This window comes from Aquarana catesbeiana, linkage group LG11 (assembly GCF_042186555.1).
Source record: "Aquarana catesbeiana isolate 2022-GZ linkage group LG11, ASM4218655v1, whole genome shotgun sequence".
Classification (NCBI taxonomy): domain Eukaryota; kingdom Metazoa; phylum Chordata; class Amphibia; order Anura; family Ranidae; genus Aquarana; species Aquarana catesbeiana.
In genome coordinates this window covers 259449248-259458240 of record NC_133334.1, presented here as the reverse complement: position 1 = coordinate 259458240, position 8993 = coordinate 259449248, and the positions used below count along the sequence as shown (strand labels likewise).

At 42.9% G+C, this 8993-nt stretch overlaps 1 pseudogene; it reads left to right on the top strand.

Annotated features, from left to right (window-relative positions):
* Positions 1–1704: 1704 nt before the first annotated feature.
* On the top strand, positions 1705–1782 carry LOC141113061 (U2 spliceosomal RNA; annotated as a pseudogene).
* The last annotated feature ends 7211 nt before the right edge of the window (positions 1783–8993 follow it).

Sequence of the window (8993 nt, the reverse complement as noted above, 5' to 3'; positions counted from 1 at the left end):
AATGATTAACGGGTGCACACAAGACATGTTCAACCCCCAATGCATGCACTTCATACTCCAGACCAGCCCCAATGCATACACTTCATACTCCAGATCAGCCCCAATGCATACACTTCATACTCCAGATCAGCCCCAATGCATGCACTTCATACTCCAGATCAGCCCCAATGCATTCACTTCAGATCTCAGATCAGCCCCAATGCATGCACTTCATACCTCAGATCAGCCCCAATGCATGCACTTCATACCTCAGATCAGCCCCAATGCATGCACTTCATACCTCAGATCAGCCCCAATGCATGCACGTCATACCTCAGACCATCCCCAATGCATACACTTCATACCTCAGACCAGCCCCAATGCATACACTTCATACTCCAGATCAGCCCCAATGCATACACTTCATACTCCAGATCAGCCCCAATGCATGCACTTCATACTCCAGATCAGCCCCAATGCATTCACTTCAGATCTCAGATCAGCCCCAATGCATGCACTTCATACCTCAGATCAGCCCCAATGCATGCACTTCATACCTCAGATCAGCCCCAATGCATGCACTTCATACTCCAGATCAGCCCCAATGCATGCACTTCATACTCCAGATCAGCCCCAATGCATGCACTTCATACTCCAGATCAGCCCCGATGCATGCACTTCATACTCCAGATAAGCCCCAATGCATGCACTTCATACTCCAGATCAGCCCCAATGCATGCACTTCATACCTCAGATCAGCCGCAATGCATGCACTTCATACCTCAGATCAGCCCCAATGCATGCACTTCATACCTCAGATCAGCCCCAATGCATGCACTTCATACTTCAGATCAGCCCCAATGCATACACTTCATACTCCAGATCAGCCCCAATGCATGCACTTCATACTCCAGATCAGCCCCAATGCATGCACTTCATACCTCAGACCAGCCCCAATGCATACAATTCATACTCCAGATCAGCCCCAATGCATTCACTTCAGATCTCAGATCAGCCCCAATGCATGCACTTCATACCTCAGATCAGCCCCAATGCATGCACTTCAGATACAGAAGACACACATTAATGCAGCTCTGTATTCATTATTTATTTTTCTTTAAATATCCAAGCAGTAAGTACTTATATATAAATCAAAAGCAGCGCAGCGCTTGTGTGAGTAACATGATTCTCTAAGAATGATATCAACCATCAGGTTATAATACTCCTCACAGTGAATGTATTGAAATATAATGAATGTATATTAGAAGAAAAAGACAGAACAGTCAGGTTTTCAGTCCCACGTGCCGTGATGAGGATTGAAGCTTCTAAGATAGCCAGGCTGACTCTTATGAAAGGCTTACCAGAATGTCTGTGACCCCCCTAATCTAGAGTGGTCAGTAAACGTTTGTTTAGAGTAGTAGAACCGGCATCATGGAAGGGGGCGAACCTCACAGAAGATCCCAAAAATGCATCAGCATGTTAAACACAGCCGTCTCTACAGACAACTGCGCCTTCTCTCCCACCGGCAGGCAGTGCAAGCACTTGAATTTGACTTAGTATCAGTCCTTGCACAGTCCCTGTACAGCAGAGCTCAGACTGGGGAAGGGATGAAGCAGTACAAGGAGCCATTAGTTCATGTACTGACAAGGAGCACGCTGATTAGAGGAGAGAGCAGAGTGACGGAGATATCCTCTAGTAACACAGTTTACCTATGTTACTGGAAGGATTGCTTCCCAGCCTTTTGGCTAAGATCAAGTGTAGTATCTGTTTCTATCTGTGGCCAGTAGGGAAGCTCCACCATCATTATGGCTTTATGGCTGGGATGGCCAGATGGTATGATGAGGTTCCTGAGGGATCTTCCAGATGGGAAAGAAAACAGATTGAGCGTGCACCACACAAGTTGTGGCTCATGAGTATTTCCCTGGTGTGAAGGGTTCCGAGGGTCCAGTGCCTGATGACTTGAGCAATGCTATCTGGTCTGGCCAGAGGTTGGGAAGACAGAGTAGTCTGTGGTGTCAAACCCTCCACCCCTGAGGAGCACCCTGGGGGGGGGGGGGGGGTGCAGGAGTAACACAATGAGTTTCGGACCCCACTGTGTGAAACTTCACTAGGCCACAACACACTTGCTTTATTTCTGCACTACGCCTAATAGGCCAGGCCTTTGGCCAAGACGGGGGGACAATTTTGGCACTGCACTGACACTGTTTTATTTTTGAATATTTATTCATTTCTTTTATGTCTTTTCCTTTTTGGAGGATGTGGGTCTTGGGAATACCCTGAAGTTGGGATGGGGGCAAATGTGTGACCATCAGGTTCCTTCCTCTCCTGCCCTGGGAGGGGTCGCTTTTCGGAATAGACCCCCCCCCCCCGACCCGGCACTTGTGGTCGGCTTTGGCTGATCATAAGGAGAGGGGTCTGCTGGGTTCTTTTGACTAGGTGGACATGAGTGTGCCTAACCCCCGTCAGGAGCCTGGTGCCCTGGGGGTTAGGGAAGGGTCCTTCCTCTTTAGAAGGGGGCCAACGACACACTAATGGCCCGTACACACGATCCGAATATCGTACGAAAACGGTCGTCCGAGGAAGGATCGTACGATATTCGGATCGTGTGTACACTACTTTCGACAGCCGATCACGTCCGTTCATCCGATATTATTCGATCGGACATACACGAAAATTTTCCTCGTACGATTCCAGATCGTGCGACTTTCGTTTAGTCAGTATAGTTGTCGTCCGAAAAATTATAATGCAAATACATTACAACACATGACATCACTTCCGATTTTTTTGTCTGTCGTGACTTTATTAGCTATTCAATTTCTACTTGCGACTATTTAAGCGAGAACGGTCGTACGATATTCGGAACGTGTGTACGAGGCATAAGTATACTTTTTTGGTTTACTTGCTGGTATTTAGCTTTCTGCGCACCTACCTGGAACTGCAGGGCTCTGGAGAGAAATGGAGAAAAATATAAATAGGCCTGTAAAATAAAGTATAAATTAGTATTATTATTAAAACAAAATAAAAAAAGAATTCATATGCTGAATACAATCAATACAATTACCAGATTGTCTCTTTAAAGGTTGGCCTTTAAAGCAGGCTTAAAATAAATAAAAAAATTGTAGGGATCTGGGGAGCAATGGAGAAAAATATAAATAGGACTGTAAAATAAAAAGTATAAATTATTAATAATTATTATAATTAATAATATTAATAAATATTATCAAACTTAAAGTATAACTAAAGGCAAAACTTTTTTTTTAGTTTTGGATAGAATGGAGAGGGATTAGAGCCCTTGTCAGTTTTTATTGCTGTCTGTGCCCCCATTAGGGAGACTGGAAGCCCTCTCTATTTGTCCTGTTTTACCATTATAATTGAAAGTGAAAGTGAAAGAAAATCCCAAATGTTGGGTTGTCCCCAGAAAAGTAATAAAGGGGAAATATTCCAATGGGGACACTAGTTCTAGTGACCTGGGGGTCCCCAAGACATTCCCTTAATTTGCAGGGATTTCCTCTCACTTCCTGTTTGGTTGTGGGACAGGAAGTGAAGGGAAATCTCCACAATGGGACACAGATTGTGAAAAAAAAAATCTGACAGGGGTTATGACCCTCCCTTACTCTATCCAAAAATGACAAAAAAAAGTTTTGCCTATAAAGTAGTTTTATTTTAAATTGAAAAAAAAAAAATCATATGTTGAATACGATCGATACAATTACCAGAATACAATACACAAATTTTTACTGTATGTTTCTCAATAGTTGGCCTTTAAAGTGGGCTTTAAAAAAACAACAAAAAAACAACAAAACAAAAAAATGTAGGAATCTGCAGAGGAATGGAGGAAAATATCAATAGGTCTGTAAAATAAAATAAAAAAATATAAAAAGTATAAATTATTATTATTCATAATAACAAATAGTATAGAAAAAAATGCATATTTGAATGGGATCAATACAATTACAAGAATACAGTATGTTTCTCATAGTTGGTCTTTAAAGCGGGCTTTGAAAAAAATTGTAAGGTTTTGGAGAGGAATGAACAAAAATATAAATAGGCCTGTAAAATAAAAAAGATAATACTAAAAAGTATAGCTTATTATTGATAATAATAATAATAATAATAATAATAATAATAATAATAATAATTATAAAAGTAAAAAAAAAAAAGGAATTGATATGTTGAATACGATCAATACAATTGCCACAATACAGAGGGGTTGACTTGCTAAATCTGGTGCAGCGGTGTATGGTAGCCAATCAGCTTCTGTCTTAAGCTTGTTCAACTTAAGCTTTGACAATAAAACCTGGAAGCTGATTGGTTTCTATGCAGAGGTGCACCAGATTTTGCACTCTCTAGTTGTTAGGTACTCAACCCCGATGTTTCTCAATAGTGGGTCTTTACAGCGACCTTAGTAGACGACACAGCCCTCGTTTTCCCGCCATTCTCCTCCAATGCAGCTAGCGCGTTGCACTCTGCGGTAACAAGAGGAACTGACCTTAATGGCGGAAGATTAAACTGTTGGCACTTATTGAATATACCGAATCGTACTGCCATTTTTTTTTTACAGGGCTTTAGTATTCCATACCATTTTGCCGAGCGATCGGCCGTATTTTGTTACATTATATGATTGTGGATATGAAACCTCTTTCATTGTGACTGGACTTGTTTAGAATAAAATTTATTCTGAGCCGCCGCGAACGTGCCCAGTACACGCTGTTAATATGCGCAAGGCTCTGACCTCTTTTTAATAGTCTCTGAGATTCAGCGGTAATGAAGGCGGTTTAATGACCCGTGAGGGGAAGCGCTTGTTGTAGCACGGCGACCGCAGCACGCTGTACTTTTTTTTTTTTTTTTAACATTGCGCCCTGTGAGATCAGGCGAGGAGAGTGCTGCGGTGTGAAGCGTTCAGGTGAGGAGCCCTTGAAGTGACGCTAATGAAGATGGATCAGAATTTGTGCGCATAGGCCTAGAGAAGGAGCGGCGTTCTTCTCCTCTGTATTCCGCAGCCTAAGATGCTATTACATTTCCGTCTCTCCCAGGAAAACAAATGATCCATCATCTTAATGGCACCAAATCCTAACCTCTCTAATGGGGCCCCGGGTGACCTTGGGGCCTCTGTACACGTCTGCCCCTGACTGAGAGTCTCACAAGTATCTCCGGCCTCAGATATAAAATTATTATTGCTGACAGGTTGATGACACTTTTGTCACATGTAATATGGTAATTCTGGTGGCCTGGAAATGTTTAGGCTTCTAGGTTCCAGAGCTACTGGAATCCTTCTGTGGTTAGTTGATGGGGGGGTGGGAGCAATGTTCTGCAGATATCTAGAGAAGACAACAATGATAATCTGCTTAATATATAATGTATATACAGTAGGGAAAATAATCATTTGATCCCCTGCGTATTTTGTATGTTTGCCCACTTACAAAGAAATGAAGGGCCTTTAATTTTTATCATAGGTGTATTTTAAATGATAGAGACAGAAGATCAACCAAAAATCCAGGAAAAACACAATACAAATGTTATAAATTGGGTTGCAGTTTAGTGAGTACAATAGGTATTTGATCCTCAAGCAAAACATGACTTAGTACTTGGTGGAGAAACCCTTGTTGGCAAGAACAGAGGTCGGACGTTTCTTGTAGTTGGTGACCAGGTTTGCACACATCTCAGGAGGTATTTTGGTCCACTCTTCTTTACAGATCTTCTCTAAATCCTTAAAGTTTCTTGGCTGTCGCTTGGTAACGCAAAGTTTCAGCTCCCTCCAATTATTTTTTCCTTAGGATTAAGCTCTGGAGACTGGCTAGGCCACTCCATGACCTTATTGTACTTCTTCTTAAACCACTCCTTTGTTGTCTTGGCGGTATGTTTTGATTCATTGTCATGCTGGAAGACCCATTCACGACCCATCTTCAGTGTTCTGGCTGATAGAAGAAGATTCTCATCCAAGATTTTACAATACATGGCCCCGTCCATTGGCCCCTCAATGTGGGGAAAATCAGCCTGTACCTTTAGCAGGGAAACAACCCCAAAGCATAATGTTTCCACCTCCCTGCTTGACTGTAGGGATGGTGTTCTTAGGGTCATAGTCAGGATTTTTCTTCTTCCAAACACGGCAAATCGAGTTAATGCCAAAGAGCTCAATTTTGGTTTCATCTGGCAACAGTACTTTCTCCCAATCCTTCCTTGAATCATATAGATATTCATTGGCAAACTTCAGATGGGCCTGTACATGTGCCTTCTTAAAGAGGGGGGCCTTGCGGGCGCTGCAGGATTTTAATCCATGGTGGTGTATTGTGTTACCAATGGTGTGGTGACTGTGGTACCAACTGCCTTGGGATCATATACAAGCTTCTCCCGTGTAGTTCTGGGCTGATCCTTTACTTTTCTCATGATCATCCTTACCCCATGAGACGAAATCCTGTATGGCGCTCTAGACAGAGGATGATTGATGGTTATTTTGTATTTATTCCATTTGCAAATAATCGCTCCAATAGTTGTCTCCTTCTCACCAAGCTTCTTGCTGATTATCTTGTAGTCCATTCCAGCCTTGTGCAGGTCTACAATCCTGTCCTTGACGTCCTTTGACAGCTCTTTGGTCTTGCCCTTGATGGTGAGGTTTAGGCTCAGTTCACACCTAGGCCTTTTTGGGTGTTTTTCTCCTCTAAGCCTCAGCTCTAAAAACACCCAACAAGACAGATCCCATTAATTTCAATGGCCCCTGTTCACATCTGAGCGTTCTGTCGACCTAAAGCAAAACGCCCGTCGCTCAAAAAAGTACACAAGCTTCTTTTTCTAGTCAGCATTTATCTTCCTCCAAACACGCGGAGTCGAGTTAATGCCAAAGAGCTCAATTTTGGTTTCATCTGACCACAGCACTTTCTCCCAATCCTTCTCTGAATCATTTAGATGTTCATTGGCAAACTTCAGACGGGCCTGTACATGTTCCTTCTTGAGGAGGGGGACCTTGCGGGAGCTGCAGGATTTCAATCCATGGCGGTGTATTGTGTCACCAATGGTTTGTTTGGTGACTGTGGTCCCAACTGCCTTGAGATCATTCACAAGCTCCTCCCGTGTAGTTCTGGGCTGACCCCTCACTTTTCTCATGATCATCCTCACCCCATGAGGCAAAATCTTGCATGGAGCTCCAGACCGAGGGCGATTGATGGTTATTTTGTATTTCATCCATTTGTAAATAATCGTGCCAACAGTTCTCTCCTTCTCACCAAGCTTCTAGCCGATGGTCTTGTAGCCCAATTCAAGCTTTTTTGGCAGCTCTTTGGTCTTGCCCATGATCTTGAGGTTTGAATAGAAGAAAGACATTCTGTGGACAGGTGTCTTTTATACACATAACGAGTTGTTAGAAGCACCTTCCTAAATTGTCAGGACTAATCTGTGTACCACATGAGCACATACTGTAGCCAGTCTGTGGGAGCCAGAATTATTGTTGGTTGGTAGAGGATCAAATACCTATTTTACTCACATGATACAATTTATAACATTTGTATCATGTGTTTTTTCTGGATGTTTGGTTGATATTCTGTCTCCATCATTTAAAAATAAACATATGATAACACTTATAGACTCTTCATCTCTTTGGGCAAATTTACAAAATTTGCAGGAGATCAAATAATTATTTTCCCCATTGTATATATCTACTGGGGGGGGGGGGGGGGTTGCGAAGCAATGTTCTGCAGATCTCTGTAGATAGAATAATCTGCAGAATCTATCAATATGCATCTGTCAGGGGGGAGAAGGGACAGAGCAATGTTCTGCAGATCTCTGCAGAGGTCAGTGATGGAATAATCTGCACAATATATCAATATGTACCTGTCAGGGGGGAGATGGGACAGGACGGAGCAATGTTCTGCAGGTTTCTACAGAGGTCAGTGATTGAATAATCTGCAGAATATCTCAACATGTATCTGTGAGGTGGTAGATGGGATGGAGCAATGGTCCGCAGATTGATGGAATAATCTGCAGAATGTTATGTATCTACCAGGAGGAGGATAGGACAGAACATTTTTCTGTGGATCTCCAGGGATGTTAGTAATGCAATAATCTGTAGAGTATATTGGTATGTATCCATCCAGGGTAAATGGGACAGAGCAATGCTCTGTAGATTTCCAGGAGTGTCAGTGATGGAATAATCTGCAGAATATCTCAATATGTAATAGATGGAGATGGGACAAAGCAATGTTCTGCAGATCTTTAGGGGGGTCACTGATGAAATAATCTGCAGAATATTATATATGATCATGAAGGAGACAGGACAGAGAAAGCAACATTTTGCAGATCTCTAGGGAGGATTATAATGCAATAATCTGCAGAGTATATGTCTGTCCAAGGTAAAAAAGGACAGAGCAATGTTCTGCAGTTCTCCACAGAGGTCAGTGATGGAATAATCTGCAGAATATCTCACTCATGTATCTGTCCAGGGTAGATCAGACACAGCAATGTTCTGCAGATCTCTATAGCGGTCAGTAATGGGGGTCATCTGCAGAAGGGATCATAAGGCACCTGCTGGGTCTTGTAGTTCCTCAGGAATACGTAGGGCTGTCTCTTTGTCTTCCTGATGATCAAAGTATAATAGGCTTATGCTGCTGCATAGCAATCTATCTGACAGTTGGAATAAGGCATCCAATCCCAAGAGCCCCCCTCCCCCACCGGCCTACTTCCATCCCTCATATCCTGCGCGTTTGTCACTGTTCCTGATCTTCTGTTCAGAGGAAATCAGATAAATAATCCACAGAGGACTGAAACTGACAATGAAACATCTGCCGGCTTAATCTGCCACCCAGATGTTGCACCGAGCGCGTCTCTACTGTAGAAGTATGTACACATTTCTACCTGCCAGAGGAGCCCAGAGCACGGGGACTGCGTGGGGGGACATCGGGGACAGGTTTTGGCACTTTGTATTTAGATTGAAAATGTAACACCATAGAAGCCATATAGCTTATCCATTCACTAGAGAGCAGTGACATCACTGAGAATGCGGCCTATCCATTCACTAGAGACCGGTG